Genomic DNA, 16,792 nt, shown 5'->3' on the forward strand with positions numbered 1-16,792 from the left:
CCCAGGTGCCCCGATGAGTTCCTTTTATATTGAACCAAAATACGCTCCCCTGTAATAATTTTTACCCATTGGTCCTGGTTCTCTGATTGAGGTATTTGCGATTTATAGCTAAGGTATCTTCATAACACTACCAACACTTAAATATTTATCTTTTCTAATTTTCTCTCTGTATGTGAAGTTTCTAATTCTTTCAGTCATTCCCCTGACTTGACCCTATTTCAAGGCCACTCACCATCCTGGATTCCCGAGATGCTCTACTTTGCTACTGTTCTTCCACAAGTGGGGCACCCTGTTCAGTGGTGAAATGTATAGTTGGAAAGCAAACAATCTCTTATGTGTATGTATATGTGTATGTGTATGTATGTGCATGTAGGTTTTTCTTACATTTTCTTCCTTTGGTGGTTGGGTCACACATCATTGAATCTCAACTCGCCATGATAATGAAGGTGTTTATTATGGTTCTGAGTCATCAATAAAGCATTAAATCACATTCAGCACACTCTGCTTAAGGAAGCAGGGCACCTGGGTGGCACAGTCAGTTAATCATCCAACTCTTGGTTTTGGCTCAGGTCAAGATCTCAAGAGCTGTGAGATCTAGCTGAGCCCCACACAGGGCTCCGTGCTTAGCACTGAGTCAACTTAGGACTCTCTCTCCCTCTGCCCACCCCCTTCACAAGCTCCTGCTCTCTTTCTCAAATAAATAAATCTTGAAAACAAGCAAACAAACAAAAAGAAATCAGGGAAGTAGTTAATGCAACTCATGTTTTTATACAAAACAGATGAAACTTTTAAAAAAAATTGGTGTTTCTTAAAGAAATGGTCATACAATTATCTGGAGCACTGCAATCTACAAAAAAAAAATTCCCTCAAAGATCTGGGAAAACAACATTTAATTGTACAACGAATCAGAATGAATCAAGAGAAATCCTTTTTGGAGCATAACAAGAATTCTAAAGATTAAAAATCGTTTGCATGGGCCAGTGATTTCAAAGCTTGTTTCTGAAGTACCCAAGATTTAGAGTAAAGTCAGTTACATCGTTTGCTGGAGGTCACTCAAAAAGTCAGTCACACAGTCCCAAGTCCTAGGTCAGGGCCTGAAATGCCCAAAATAAAATGAATTTTAAATATTTTACATCTGGGGGCAACTGGATTGTTCAGTCGATTAACCGTCTGCCTTCAGGTCAGGTCATGATCCCAGGGTCCTGGGATTGAACCCCGAGTTGGGCTCCCTGCTCAGCTGGGAGTCTGTTCTTCCCTCTCCCTCTGCTCCCCCCTCGACTTGTACACTCGCTCGCTCTTGCTCTCTCCCTTTGTCTCAATTAAATAAAATCTTTCAAAAAATATTTTGCACCTAAAAAATTGTGCATTTGGGAGATAGTGTGTTTGTGTGAGAACAAAAGATTGGTGCATTCTCAATTGGGTGTTATGTCTCCGTAAATTCTTTATTCTTTAGTTGATTTATCAATGAAACACTTGGTTTTCCATCTCCTCTTAGAAGCTACACTTTCTGCAACAATTTGAGACATGTAATAGCTACCAGTGAACAGCTTTAGTAGTAGTTCAAGTGATGAACATTTTATCATTTACCTTCTCCAACAATTCTCTTCCAAGTGACAAGGCTTACCTTCTTACATTTATTCATGATAGTATTCCAATCACATCACTGTTCTCTGAAGTCTTCAGTGGCTCCCAGATGTTTTAGAAACTAAATGAAGATTTGGAATAGTGGATTTCCAGACCCTCTTACAAATCGATTTTTTGGTTTGTTTGTTTGTTTGTTTGTCACACAGGCTTTAATTTTCCTCCCATGTGGTGTTTCCACCACAGGCGGGAGAGACTCCCTACTTTCTTCCAAACAAGACTTCACACCCCTGGAGTTTGAGGACATCCTTGCTATGTTAGTTCATGCCTGTAAGAGCTCTCTCTAGGGTTATGAATTTTCTCAATTGGTGTAAGTTTAATAGTTCAGATGGACTCATTTAAGCCACCTCTTCACAAACTAAAAGTGCAATGCAATCAAGGTTCAGAGAAGATGGCTTGAGGATCCTGCTTAATGAGGAAGGAAGTTCTGAAATAAAGACCCGTTTGTTTATTTGTTTTATACTACTCTTTTGAAGCTTTCATTTATTAATTCCTTGAGCCTCTTTGTGTTAGACACTGAATATAGAGAGCATAAGGGAGAACAGTAAAAATAATAGCTAACACTTGATAGGTGCTTCATATAGTCAGGCCTCTCTGCCTACTTTATCACAGATCTTGACAATTTTACAAGTCAGAGGTGAATATACTTACTTTAAAGGTGTAAACTTTGCTGAAAGATTAGTAACTGGGAAGGTCCTACAAGTTTCAAAAACTTAAAAGGGGGGCACCTGGATGGCTCCGTCGGTTAAGTGTCTGCCTTTGGCTCAGGTCATGATCCCAGAGTCCTGGGATGGAGCCCCACATCTGGCTCTCTGCTCAGTGGGGAGCCTGCTTCTCCCTCTCACTCTGCCTGCCGTTCCCTCCACTTGTGCTCTCTCTCTTTCTCTCTCCCTCTAGATAAATAGAATCTTAAAAACAAAAACAAAAACAGGGCACCTGGGTGGCTCAGTGGGTTAAAGCCTCTGTCTTCGGCTCAGGTCTTGATCTCAGGGTCCTGGGATCGAGCCCCTCATCAGAGAGCCCCTCATCCCCTGCACAGAGAGCCTGCTTCCACCTCTCTCTCTCTCTGCCTGCCTCTCTGCCTACTTGTGCTCTCTGTCTGTCTAATAAATAAATAAAATCTTAAAAAAAAAAACTATTAAAAAAAACTCCAAATACGTAAAAAGGGAAATAACAACAAAAAAAGTTCACAATTCATTATTAGGTACCTTGTGGGGAGAATGGAAAGGGGAGATTACAGGAGGATGAGTGTTAAAAAAAACCTAAGAGTTTTCCTTGGATTCTGTTAGGAAAAAATGGAAAAGTTACGGATTAAGGCATAAAAGTGAAGGAGTGCATTTTGGTGGTGAGTTTCCCTGACTATCACTGCATCAGATTCACTTTGAAACTGGAACCATTTGAATTTTTCAAAACAAACTGATAAGTGGATGGTAGATAGCGGGATTGAAAGTCTTTTTTTTTTTTTTAATTATTTAAGAAAAATTTATTTAGACCATAAAAGTTGTGTTTTCATTAATTAAATATTAATATTTAAGTGACTGAGTACAGAAAATCTTGCAAGTCTTTTATGCCTCTGTTTTCTCATAGGTTTATGATGAAGGGTCTGGGATGTCACGTTGGGTGGGGGGTATTTCTGTGTGGCTGACATTTGAATTGGATCTAAAACAGAACTGTAGCTTTGAGATCTGAGTTTGTGAAACACATGGCTCAGTAACAAAATATATTGATTTGAATTGTTCTTAAAGTTGGCAGTTTTCCATTATGAGAACCTGGATAAGTAACATCTATGGATAATTTCTTTCTTTCTTTTTTTTTTTTTAATATTTTATTTATTCATTTGACAGAGAGAGACCACAAGTAGGCAGAGCAACAGACAGAGAGAGAGGGAAACAGGCTCCCCACTGGGCAGAGAGCCCAATGCGGGGCTTGATCCCAGGACCCCGGGATCATGACCTGAGCAGAAGGCAGAGGCTTTAACCCACTGAGCCACCCAGGTGCCCTGATATCTATGGATAATTTCTAAGTCTCAAGCATTAGTTATCCTTCATTCAAATTACTTTAATATCTATGAAAGCTGCTAAAAGGAGACATCTGAGATGGGTTAAGGTTTACTTCCTCTTTCCTTCCATTCCTGTTTGTCTCATGAAGAAGTAACTGAAAGGAGACAGATATGGAAGGGGTCTTCACAACCTACATAGTGACCAGCCAGCCTTTGAAATAACTAGAAGTTACTTTAATACAGTGAAAATAAAGGTTACAAATTATCTGTGATATATATAACCTATTTTCTGATAGCAGTCTTTATGTTACACTGTTTTATCCTTCTGTTTGTGATGCCTAAATATTGATCTTTGTACTAGTTTAGAGCATAAGAACCCAAATAGCATTATCCTTCCTGGACTTTAGCATGTTTTTTAGTTCTTGATTTTTACTAATTTGGGCCATGTATCACATATCCTTAGCCCCAAAATTCAACTTGAAATGAAAAATGGAAATTTATGATGTATGTGTGTATATAAAAATAGGAAGCTAAGGCAAATATTCTAAAAGCTTGTATGGATCAGAAAATTATATTACTTGCTATATGATCAGGATCACAAACTGAGAAAGGATGACCATATATTAAAAAAAAAATTTATGCTTGGGGCTCCTGGGTGGCTCCATCAGTGAAGCATCTGCCTTCGGCTCCGGTTGTGATCTCAGGAGCCTACGCCGGGCTTCCTGCTCAGTGGCAAGTCGGCTTCTCCTTCTCTCCCTGTGATCTCCCTTGCTCTCCACTCTTTCTCCAAAAAAAAAAAAAAAAAAAAAAAATACATTTTAAAAATTGGAAAGAAGAAAGATATGTTTAAAAAGTTGAGAAATAGTATAAAATGATTATGAAAATAAAGCTCAAGCAATAAGGCAAGCAGTTTTTATCCTGGATAAGACTAGTTCTTTGAGGGGCGCCTGGGTGGCTCAGTGAGTTAAGCCGCTGCCTTCGGCTCAGGTCATTATCCCAGGGTCCTGGGATCGAGCCCCGCATCGGGCTCTCTGCTCAGCAGGGAGCCTGCTTCCTCCCCTCTCTCTGCCTGCCTCTCTGCCTGCTTGTCATCTCTCTCTGTGAAATAAATAAATAAATAATCTTAAAAAAAAAAGATAAAAAAAAAAAAAGATAAAAAAAAAAAAAGACTAGTTCTTTGAGTCTTGGAACTGAAGGACCATCTGGAAATAGAGTTGACTTGAGGATGGAGATGGAGCTGCGGTGGGGAAACCAAACAGCACCACCTGCTCCCTCCGTGCCTTGCTCCTCTGCCAATAAATATTAATCTGTCTCCTCCATTGACCTTCCTCGTTGTCATTCTCAGTTTAACTTTTTAAATACTCTAAGTTTGGAAGATAAATCCAAGAGAAATTTGACCTCTTGCCCCTATGTAGTTTCCATTCTCCGTTCCTGCAAACCTGAAAGCCCTCTCTTATTTCTCTTTGTCAAGGATAAGGCTTGTAGAAAGCTGTATATACATGCTTATTACCAGCAACAGATTTACACAGAGAGGAAATTATAAGTAGATAGAGTTGCTGTAGAGTTCAGTTTTGTCTGAATTAGAAATAAATCATGTTTGTATAATCTAGTCTTAGCTAGTTCTGTTTATTCAGCCAAGTTATTTCCTGCACAGAATCTGCCTTTGCCTGGCAGTTGGAATCTTTTTTTTTTTTTTTCTTGCTTCAAATTGCTTCTCATTACATTTATTTTGAAGTGCTACCACACGCAGCTGGTGGTTGATTTACTTTCAGTCCAGCTAATCTCACCCATAGTGTTCATCTTAAGCAAGCAGGTTCTTACACATCTGTTGATTTCCTCATCATGCTTTCTCTAATGAATCATGTAGTATCATTAGACTTTACAGGGTTTATTTCCTCACCTTTACAGAAATAATTTATTATTAAGGGTGATTTAATGGAAAAAGAACTATATTGTATGTGGAGGCACCGTGGTTATTTTCATTGTGTCTCTTCTCTACCCAACCAAGTGACTTTACCTGTCATGTTAACCTCATCAAATGAAATGAAGGAGTAGGATTATATCAGTTGTTCTCAATCCTGGGTGCATATTGGAAGCATCTGGGGAACTCCAAAAATACTACTGCTGGGCCACACTAGACAAGCTAAGTCAGATTCCTTTGAGATAAGACCCAGGCATTGGCATTTTATTAAAAGCTCAGCCAGGGTTAGAAACCACTGGATGAATGATTTTTGTGGGTCTTTCCAACTTTATGATTCCCTTCTTCTGATCCTTACTGACTTGGACTCCTTCTACCTAATCTTTATAGACAGTACAGGAAGAGGAGAGCTCGCTTGATTTGCAGCCGTCCTGTGACATTTTAACCACCCTGAGTTGTGAAAAGTAAGTGCAGTAAAGAGTTTGCACCCTGAATCTCAAGATTTTCTAAAAAGAGTTAATTTTTGTTTCCATAATGTAAAAAAATGCTCTCTGTATACTAAGTGCTAAATGAACAATTAAGGTGCCTTTCATGGTATCTTGCTTGAGGGGGACCTTCAAGAAAACCAGGGATTTGGAGAGGTTTGCTGGAGGCGCAGTGGTAGCAGAAAGATCGCTGCCTACCCCAGACTGAGGTACAGGACAGGAAGAATTTTTTTGAATCCTGTGCCGGCACTGTGGGAACAAGTATTTAGAGAAGGGGGTGGATGCTGGAGGGTCAGAGAATGGGTAAGATGAAGTGCCTTCTGAGAAGTACAAGGAGTTCAATGTAACGTGGACAGCTTGGGATGAGAGAGATGGAAAGGTTATGGGGAAGCGTATTGTGAAGACCTTTTTTGAACTTCATCCATATAATTAATTTTCTCTGCTCACTTCCCTAGAGCTTAAAGGAATCACTCAACCTCTCTCCACTACTATGATGTTAGATGTTTTCAGAGATTTATACTATTATATTTAAATAAAACAATAAACCTCTTGGAAAAAAATAACTCAAAACATGTTTACAGGGGAAATTTCTGGTTTGGTAATACCTTTATTCACTTTGTAAGATTTTTAAAATTTGTATTCATTCTTCCTTGACCCAGAATCATTATTGCATTAGATTTTATTTCCTTATCTTACTATAATTCCTCAGTTCTTATTCTGGTAACTATTTGGCTAAATAACAAATTGTTTTTCTTCACAGACATCCTTCTTATAGTGGAACAAGGGTGATTTCCTACACAAACATATTTCAGACTAAACTGCATAACCCTTGTGCTCGCTTCGGCAGCACATATACTAAACTGCATAACCCTTAATGACCATATCTGCCTTTTTCATCACCCTATAATTTAATTCTCTCCCCTTCTCCTATCCTCTTCTATAACTAGAAAAAAAAATCTTTTATGAAGGTGTCCATCACTTTTTAAACTCTTATTGATTTTTGCTTCCCCTGGAATTTGTGGTACTTGATTTTAAAATAATTTTTAAATCAAAGTACCCCAGATTGTTTTGTATTATTTTCTCTTTTATTAATTTTTACTATCTACATGATAGCAGTATAAATAATGATTAGAATATTGAGCCACATTAGCCAAGAAAACCTTAGAGAAATAAAGAAACTCATGTCATTAGCAATTACAATATGTTAAAAGGCTCAATAAATAAACTTGTATGGTATTGATATTAGAAATGACTTATAGATCAGTAAAATAGAATGAACAGTGCATGAGCATGTCTAAGCATATGTTTTCCCCATTTTAAAAATTTAAATTCAATTGATTAACATATAATATACTATTGGGTTCAGAGATACAGGCCTGAGATTGATCAGTCTTATGGAATAGCAAGTGCTGTTTACACCACATACCCTCCTTAACGCCCTCCCCTCCAGCAACCCTCAGTTTGTTTCCTACGAGTAAGAGTCTGTTAAGGTTTGTCTCCCTCTCTGGTTTCATCTTGTTTTATTTTTTCCTCTTTTCCCCTAGGGTCCTCTGTTTTGTTTCTTAAATTCCACTTCTCAGTGAATTCATATGATAATTGTTTTCTCTGATTGACTTATTTTGCTTAGCACAATACCCTCTAGTTCCATCCATGTCACTGCAAATGGCTGTCTAAGCATATTTAATGATAATTCAAATTTGGTGTGGATCAGTAGACTGGTATCTAAAAGGCCTTTGACAGGGAAGCCTGCATGGCTCTGTCAGTTGGTCATCAGCCTTCAGCTCAGGTCACCATCCTAGGGTCCTGGGATCTAGTTCCCTATGGCTCCTCGCTCAGTGGGGACCCTGCTTCTCCCTCTCCTGCCCTGCCTGTTCTGCCGACAGCGCTTTCTGCTTCTGCTCTTTCTCTCTCTGACAGATAAATAAATAAAATCTTTTTAAAACATTTTTTTAAAAGGCCTTTGACAAATCTTGTACTCCTATCTTAAAAATTCTGATGAATCCAAGATTTTTTTTTAAAGATTTTATTTATTTATCTGTCAGAGAGAGAAACTGAGTACAATCAGGGGGAGAAGCAGGCTCCCTTCTGAGCAAGGAGCCCAATGGGGGACTCAGTCCCAGGACCCTGGGATGATGACCTGAGCGGAAGGCAGATGCTTAACTGACTGTGCCAACCAGGTGTAACCCCCCCTTTTAAAAAATATTTTATTTATTTGAGAGAGAAAGTGATCGAGAAAGAGAGCACAAGCTGGAGAAGAGGCAGAAGGAAAGAGAGAAGCAAGCTCCCCTCTAAGCAGGAAGCCTGATGCAAGTTTCGATCCAGGACTCTAAGATCATGACCTGAAATGAAGGCAGATGCTTAACCGACTGAGCCACTGAGCTCTTCACTGAGAAGAAAATAAAATTCTTCTTTAATTAAGGAAAAAGAAAGAAAAAGGGGAAACAAATATACCAATAAGAAACGCAAGCCATCAGTGTAATAGGAAAATATAAGACTTCTTTTTTTTTTTTTTAAAGATTTTATTTATTTTTTTGAGAGAGAGAGAATGAGAGAGGGAGAGAGAGAAAGCCTGAGGGGAGGAGGGTCAGAGGGAGAAGCAGACTCCCCGCTGAGCAGAAAGCCTCATGCGGGTCTCTATCCTGGGACTCCAGGATCATGACCTGAGCCTAAGGCAGTTGCTTAATGGACTGAGCCACCCAGACGCCCCAAAGGTAAGACTTATTTGACATTAAAATTTTCTTTTCTTTCTTTTTTTTTTTTTATTATGTTTAGTCAGCCACCATATACTGCATCATTAGTTTTTGATGTAGTGTTCAGAGATTCATTTGTTGGGTATAAAACCCAGTGCTCATCACTACAGGTGCCGTCCTTAATACGCATCATCCTGCTACCACATCCCCCCACCCCCTCCATTCCGAAGCCTTCAGTTTGTTTCCTGGAGTCCAGAGTTTCTCCTGATTTGTCTCCCTCTCTGATTTCTTCCCCTTCAGTTTTCCCTCCCTTCCCCCACGGTCTTCTGTGCTATTTCTTATGTTCTGTATATGAGTGAAACCATTGATAATGGTTGCAAGTGGCCTTCCAATTCTCTGCTCGGCTTATTTTACTTAGCATAATCTCCTACAGCTCCATCCATGTCAGTGCAGATGGTGGCTATCCATCCTTTCTGATGGCTCAGTCACATTCCATTATATATATGTACCAGTTCTTTTTTCCATTCATCTGTTGAAGGGCATCTCAGCTCCTTCCACAGTTTGGCTGTTGTGGGCATTGCTGCTATGAACATTAGGGTACATGTATCCCTTCTTTTTATTACATCTGTATCTCTGGGGTAAATACCTAGTAGTGCAATTGGTGGGTCTAGGGTAGCTCTATTTTCAACTTTTTGAGGAATCTCTATACTCTTCCAAAGTGGCCATACCAGCTTGTATTCCCTCCAACAGTGTAAGAGGGTCCTCTTTCTCCACATCCTTACTAACATTTGTTGTTTTCTGCCTTTGTTAATTTTTTGCCATTCTAACTGATATAAGATGATATCTTATTGTGGTTTTGATTTGTATTTCCCTGGTAGCTAGTGATGTTGAACACTTTTTCATGTGTCTGTTAGTCATTTGTATGTCTTTTTTTTTTTTTTTTAAAGATTTTATTTATTTATTTGACAGAGGGAGATCACAAGTAGGCAGAGAGGCAGGCAGAGAGAGAGAGGAGGAAGCAGGCTCCCCACTGAGCAGAGAGCCCGATGTGGGATTCCATCCCAGGACCCTGAGATCATGACCTGAGCCGAAGGCAGCGGCTTAACCCACTGAGCCACCCAGGCGCCCCATTTGTATGTCTTTTTTGGAGAAGTGTCTGTTCATGACTTCTGCCCGTTTATTGACTGGTTTATTTGTTTTTTGGGTGTTGAATTTGAGAAGTTCTTTATAGATCTTGGATACCAGTCCTTTGTCTGCAATGTCATTTGCAAGTATCCTCTCTCATTCCATGGTTTGCCTCTTAGTTTTGTTGACTGTTTCCTTTGCTGTGCAGAGCTTTTTATCTTGATGAAGTCCTGAAGTTCAGATTGACATTAAAATTTTATATGCATGTATATACACAACATATTAAAGCCAACATCATTTTTAATGGAAGCTTTGTAATTTTTATCATGACAGATGAAGAATTCTATCATCACTACTGTACTCCCTGTTCGTACTGACTAATATAATTACATGTGAGAAAGTACTAAGTGGTATATATTTGAAAGAAGGTGACACAACAGTCATTATGGGCAGATAATAATGTATTAAGAGAAACAGATAAGTAAGAGAATATTATTACAACAATGAGATAGATTAGTAAGGTGTTTGATTTCACCCAAAAATGTACACAAATCAATCATTTTCTTATATATAAAGAATAGTTGGGTAGATAATGTGGTGGTAAGAAGTTACAAACTGTAGTAGCAGCAAAGAGGAAGATACTTAAAAATAAAACTGACAAAAAATTTGCAGAAACTCGTTGAAGAAAAGTTAATACTCTTGGGAGATTCAGCAGAAAAAGATTGGAAGAAATAGTCTGATAAACTTCTGGAGTTGGGCAAGACATGATATCCCCAAAGGGCATTTGCAAAATGAGATAATTGCTGAGCTGTCTTCTAAGGAGAGAGAGTTTTCCTAACCAGAGGGCCTTTGTTTGACTGAGCATTAAACAAGTTTGAGGAAGCAAGCAGAGGTGAACCGGGCTGTTCGCAAGTCATTCCCTGTTTCAGCCCCCAATAGAGCTGATAATGAATAAGAATAGACATGTCCACTAGGGATTTTTCTCTAAGGATCTCTTTCCCATCTAACCTATGAAAACCCTATAGTTACATTCAGTAAGGTCTTTGCATGAAAAGACTTTTTTAAGAGTAGGAGAGACCTGTGGAGCTCATGTATCCTGGTAGTCTGAAGCATGGAACAAATACAAAAGTGCTATTTGGACACTGCGTCTCATTCCCCCAGCCCACTTCTCCCTCCAAATTAGGGGACATCTGAACTCTGGGTTACCTTGGGAAAGTATCTGCAATAGTTTTGACAAAGTTCTAATAACCTGTATAGTAAGAGTGGCCTTCCAATTCAGTTAGGAAGAGACAAATCAGAAAAGGGTAAAGGCAATTCAAATAATGAAAGATACAGATGCTCAATAAGCATATAGAGAGCACACAACTTTACTCATAAAGTAAAACACATTGAAAGTAGTGAAATACAAATTATCACCTCTCTGATTGGAAACACCTCTATATCTTTCATTTTTCTGAAAGCGATTTCCAGATGATGGCAGACTTGTGAGAAAAAGAGACATCATTCACTGATGACGGCATATGAATTAGCACTCTTTTTTACAGGGTGACTTAGAATTTTATTTATTTAAACACTAACATGGATAGATAGATAATAGATAAATAAACATTACTTTTGTTCTATCAATTACAGTTCTGAGAAATTACCCTAAAGTTTAATCAGAAAAACATATGTAAAAGGAGGTTCATATAGAATTGCTTATGATTATAAAAGTCAGAAAAAACTCCATCAACCATACAGTATTTGCTAAATAACTTATGGTATAATCACATTAAAGAATACTATGCTCCCTTGGGGCACTTGGGTGGCTCAGTGGGTTAAAGCCTCTGTCTTCGGCTCAGATCATGATCCCAGGGTCTTGGGATCGAGCCCCACATCGGGCTCTCTGCTCGGCAGGGAGCCTGCTTCCTCCTCTCTCTCTCTCTGCCTGCCTCTCTACCTACTTGTGATCTCTGTCAAATAAATAAATAAAATCTTAAAAAAAAAAAAGAATACTATGCTCCCATTAGCAGTGATGTAGTAGATACTTAATTACTGTCCTGGTGAGTTACAATTTTTTGTTAAGTAATAAAGGCAATTTGTACAACAAAATATAATTTATGATATCATTTGGCTAAGAAAGATTTGTCTATATGTCTATGTCATGATCTCAGGGCCTGGGATTGAGCCCTGCATCAGGCTCTCTGCTCAGCAGAGAGCCTGCTTCCTCCTCTCTCTCTGCCTGCTTTTCTGCCTACTTGTGATCTCTGTCTGTCAATTAAATAAATAAGAATCCATATGTAGACATAGTCTAAATGTTTACATGTTTAGGAAGTGAAATTGTGAGGTATCTTTTTTTTAAGATTTTATTTATTTATTAGAGAGAGAGAGAGAAAGCATGAGAGGAGAGAGGTCAGTGGGAGAAGCAGACTCTCTGCTGAGCGGGGAGCCCCATGTTGGACTCAATCCCGAGACTCCGGGATCATGAAGGCAGTCGCTTAACCAACTGAGCCACTCAGGCGCCCAATTGTGAGGTATTTTTTTGTTTCTTTTAAGATTTTATTTATTTATTTGACAGAGATCACAAGTAGGCAGAGAGGCAGGCAGAGAGAGAAGAAGGGAAGCAGGCTCCCTACTGAGCAGAGAGCAGGATGCAGAGCTCCATCCAAGGACCCTGGGATCATGATCTGAGCCAAAGGCAGAGGCTTTACCCCATTGAGCCACCCAGGCGCCCCAACTGTGAGGTATCTTAATGATTTTTATGCTTCTCTAATGTTTCCTATTTTTATATGAAGTAAATATAAAGAAAGAAAGATTCATGGCCCTATCAGATCTTTGAATATTTTACTAATTCCTGGAAAATCATTTTTATGTTCTTAATTCATTCTAGTTCATAACTTTAAACCCTATTCATTTAAAATGAAATAAGGGCATCTGGGTGGCTCAGTTCGTTGAGAATCTGCCTTCGTCTCGTGTCATGATACCAGGGTCCGGGGATCCATCGCTCTATCGGGCTCCCTGCTCAGGGGAGTCTGCTTCTCCCTCCCCCTCTGCTCTCCCCTCACCCGGGCTCCTGCTCTCTCACTTTCTCTCTATCTCAAATAAATAAATAAAATCTTAAAAAAAAAATGAAGCAATAGCTTATTTCTCTCTCCCTCAGGGAGCTTCGTTGCTCCCTGTACTTTTTGGCAGAGAATAGCTAACAGGAGGGTGTGTCAGTGTCTTTGGTGTTTAGAGGTAAGATCATTACTCTTTTGGCATCTGTTCCAATACAGTCGCCCGAAGCAACTCTTTTGAAACCAAGAACTTTGCCAGTGTGTGTCTGTGTTTAAGATTCCAAGAAGTGAGCTATTAAAACAATAAAAGAAGTGGTAGCTGACGGCTTCTGGGAAAATGTGTATATGCACTTTCAGACAGAATACCTGAAACCGAGCCAGTGAACAGACTATATAGACAATCGGACCATTTTTCTTGCTATTCTTCTATGTAATTTATAAGCCATACCAGTGTTTGTAGATACTCTTGCATTTAAACCCACATAAGATACTTTTTTTTTAAAGTTTATTAATTTTAGAGAGTGGGGGAGACGCAGAGGGGGAGGAAGAGAGAATCTTGAGGAGACTCCCCACTGAGCGGGGAGTCTGATGGGGGGGTGGGGAGATCATGACCTGAGCTGAAATCAAGAGTTGGATACTTAACTGACCAGGCACCCCCTCAGTGCCCCTTAAAGCCTCTGCTATTAAGATACCTTTTAAGGGGCACCTGCGTGGCTCAGTTGATTAAGCAACTGCCTTCAGCTCAGGTCATGATCCCAGGGTCCTGGGATTGAGCCCCACATCTGGCTCCCTTGCTCAGCGGGGAGCTTCTCCCTCTCCCACTGCCTGCTACTCCCCCTGCTTGTGCTCTCTCTCCCTCTCTGTCAAATAAATACAAAATATTTTAAAAATCTTAAAAAAATAAAAACAACAAACTTCTTAAGGTGCCTTTTGAAAAGAGGATCAGTGCTATTGGGAATATGGGGGTTGAGAAAGGCAGAGCACTTGGGTCAGTTAGGCCGTTCTCCAGCCATCTAATTTGATGCTTTAAATATTAACACATTTTTAACCAACAAAGAAATTATGGGGTGGCCTAGAAAGAGAAATCACTCAAACCTTAAATGTAGGTGACAGAGAAGAGGAAAGAATCTTACTAGTGAAATATCTTAGTAGCATCTGTGTCTCTTGAGGAACTATTAGTATATAGTAGAATTTACACGATTAAAGGATGCAATTCCAGTAAATTTCTGTTCTCCCATGGGTGCAAACTTGTGCAGATGATGATGGAGGAAGGATATGTTTGCTCCAATATGTGTTCCTTTGAAGCAGACTGTTCTTGGTAACATTAACCCTAAACTGCTAAAGAGCCTCACCACTTTACAAATTTGTCAGTAAATTATTTTTTTTTTAAGTCTAGGGAACTGCTGGGTGGCTCATTTGGTAAAGCATCTGACTGGTTTTGACTCAGGTCATGACCTCAGTGTTGTGAGATCAAGCCCCACCCTGGGCACCCTGCTCAATGGAAAGTCTGCTTGAGATTCTCTCTCTCTCTCTCTCTTTCCCTCCCTCTGCCCCTCCCCCTGCTCTGTCTCTCTCTCTCTCTCTCAAATAAATAAAGTGTTGTGTTTTTTTTTTAAATCTTTAAAAAATCTTGGGGCACCTGGGTGGCTCAGTGGGTTAAAGCCTCTGCCTTCAGCTCAGGTCATGATCCCAGGGTCCTGGGATCGAGTCCCGCATCAGGCTATCTGCTCAGCAGGGAGCCTGCTTTCCTTCCTCTCTTTCTGCCTGCCTCTTTGCCTACTTGTGATCTCTCTCTGTTGAATAAATAAATAAATAAAATCTTTAAAAAAAAAAAAATCTTTGGGTACCTGGGTGGCTCAGTGGGTTAAGCCACTGCCTTCGGCTCAGGTCATGATCTCAGGGTCCTGGGGTCGAGTCCCGCATCAGGCTCTCTGCTCAGCAGGGAGTCTGCTTCCCTCTCACTCTGCCTGCCTCTCTGTCTACTTGTGATCTCTATCAAATAAATAAATAAAATCTTAAAAAAAAAATCTTTAAAAAATCTCTAAAGAAAGTTAGCTAGTAAACTACTTGAGTATACCCCGCAGATCAAATAATTTGCCACACTGACTGGATACTAGGTTCAGTGTAGGAATTCTAGAGAGAGGATTATTAGGGAGGTAAGAATGCTTTTTACTGCCACTGAGGAAAAAACGCTGATTGCTACAAAAGTGTCTGGATATTTTAATATTTTTCTGCAAGTTTTATATTACTTATTTATGTACCCCCATTTCCTAAAGAGGAAGGAAGGAATAGACCCGAGTGATAAACTAGACAATGAGAGTGGTTTAGTGGGCCATGGTGTCTTGCCTTTGTGTTCCCATTTGCCGACTGTTAAGGAAATCACAGTGCACCATGTATAAATAGGGCACAGGTTCATTACTCAGCACTTTAGTCAGCAAACCACCATTCCTGGCATCTCTGCTGTGGCTGTTAGGAAACTCCAGAGGATTTATTGTGAATGAGATGGGCTGGGTGCGCTGTCTCCTAGCTGGATTTTACCAGTTTGTCCACATTTTGAGGACTAGCCAAATGATTTTTTAAGATGCTCCTGGGCCATCCCAGTTTTCGTAATGATTCTTGTTCTCCACAACTAGCTAAATTTATTTCATTATAACTTGTCAAGGGTTAACTAAGAGAAGGAGTAGCTGGGGACTAAGAGAGTAGGTCTAAAATGAAAGAGGGAAAAAAAAATCATATATTTTGAATGGGTATAATTGGTGGCCTAAGTAGGAGGCAAAGCGGCTCCAGAGTGGAATGAAAAGAATAAAAATAGGAACACAGTTGGGTAGAGCAGAAAAAACATGCACAGTTAAAACAGATCAATGTGACTATGGCTCTTGAGCCCATTACGTTTCTAAAATTGAGAGCAATAGACATATTGAATGTTGTTTATTCTAGGGACCTTTCTTCAAAAGACAGAATTCTGATTCTCAAGGAGTGAACTGTCTTTATCCTCTGTCACAGTGTTTTTTACACACTGTCAGAAGAAGGATGCATCACAAGATGGTAGAAGTGCTGTAATTCCCTACATGGTGGTGGTAAAGTTCAGTCGCGCTGACTAGAGCAGTGCCCTTCCAGATACTCAGATGTTCTCATAAAACAGCTGGCATTGCCTGAAAGGGAGGTATTGTCGGTAGGTAAGCCAGCATCCTGGGGCCTGGGACTCTGCCAACATCTCATAGAACAAACATGCTGCTGATCCACTTGTGTTTATTTTCCCAGACAAAAATGATTGCAACACACTTCAGGGCCAACGCAAAATCTTTGCCTTTGTAATGTATTAACTTGCTCCCAACCTTCAGATGTTCAAAATTGTTAAAGTAAACAACAATATCCAACTTAAAAATATATAAAAATTTAGCTACAAACTCAGTTGGCCAAGGGGTTATTTGTGTATTACATTTGTAAAGTGATCACTGGTTTTGTTTTGGGGGGGGATTTTTTGGGGGGTGTTGCTAAAGAAGAAAAATTATTCATATTTCTGTTATATATATATATAAAATATAATTTTCTTTCATCAGGCAGCTCTGATTTAGTGGGACACGTACTAGATTAAATGTCAAAACATTTGGATACCAACTGTGGAGTCATTTAATCTCCTTGAACTTCAGTTCATTCATTTGTAAAATGAGGATAGTAATGTTTCCACTGACTACTACACAGGGTGATTAAAATGATTCAGTGAGATATTATACACGAAAGCAGTTATCACCTGCAAGGTATAGGGGTCATCTTTTTTGTCCTTGCAACAGAAGCTGCTCCTGACTACTGGGGAGGCCAAGGAGACTATCCCTAGTTCTCTAGGACTCAGAGACTATCCCTGGTTCTCTAGGACTCAGAAACTATCCCTGAGTTCTCTA

The 16,792-nt window shown here is 39.6% G+C and overlaps 1 long non-coding RNA gene across 6 annotated transcripts in view; it reads left to right on the forward strand.

Moving 5' to 3' along the window:
• Positions 1–16,792, forward strand: part of LOC101676471 — a 102,505-nt gene that overhangs the window by 41,171 nt on the left and 44,542 nt on the right. For 5 of the 6 annotated variants that reach the window (XR_006609041.1, XR_006609045.1, XR_006609044.1 and 2 more), the window contains exon 6: positions 5,949–6,022. The exons of the other annotated variant lie outside the window; for it this stretch is intronic. This is a non-coding gene — a long non-coding RNA (uncharacterized LOC101676471). The remainder of the gene's footprint in view (positions 1–5,948; positions 6,023–16,792) is intronic. 6 annotated transcript variants of the gene reach the window in all.

Source organism: Mustela putorius, unplaced genomic scaffold (assembly GCF_011764305.1).
Source record: "Mustela putorius furo isolate JIRA1106 unplaced genomic scaffold, ASM1176430v1.1 tig00003834_pilon_pilon_pilon, whole genome shotgun sequence".
In the NCBI taxonomy this organism is placed as follows: domain Eukaryota; kingdom Metazoa; phylum Chordata; class Mammalia; order Carnivora; family Mustelidae; genus Mustela; species Mustela putorius.